Here is a 226-nt window from a genome sequence, read left to right on the forward strand (position 1 = left end):
TGATGAGAGCTGAAGGGGGGAGGGGGCGGGGGGAAGAAGCGGGTGGAAGGTTGAGGGGCGAGGGCGGAGGTCGGGAACATACCCCGAGGCTGTCCTGGGGAGAAGGGGCAGTGGGCTGCCCAGAAGGCCGTCCGGGCGGCGATGGCAGGAGAAGGGGGTTAGGACGGGGTCCTCCACGCGCCCGCCCTCCCTCTCCCACGGCTGGGGAGGAAGCAGGGCTCTGCGG

At 71.2% G+C, this 226-nt stretch overlaps 1 protein-coding gene across 2 annotated transcripts in view; it reads right to left on the minus strand.

The window, feature by feature from the left end:
- FAM49A (family with sequence similarity 49, member A) overlaps positions 1–220 on the minus strand; it is an 84,048-nt gene extending 83,828 nt beyond the window's left edge. For both annotated transcript variants that reach the window (XM_005884077.2, XM_005884076.2), the window contains exon 1: positions 83–220. The gene's annotated coding sequence lies outside the window, so the exon portion shown is untranslated. The remainder of the gene's footprint in view (positions 1–82) is intronic.
- Between the last annotated feature and the right edge of the window lie 6 nt (positions 221–226).

Source organism: Myotis brandtii, unplaced genomic scaffold (assembly GCF_000412655.1).
Source record: "Myotis brandtii unplaced genomic scaffold, ASM41265v1 scaffold813, whole genome shotgun sequence".
NCBI lineage: Eukaryota > Metazoa > Chordata > Mammalia > Chiroptera > Vespertilionidae > Myotis > Myotis brandtii.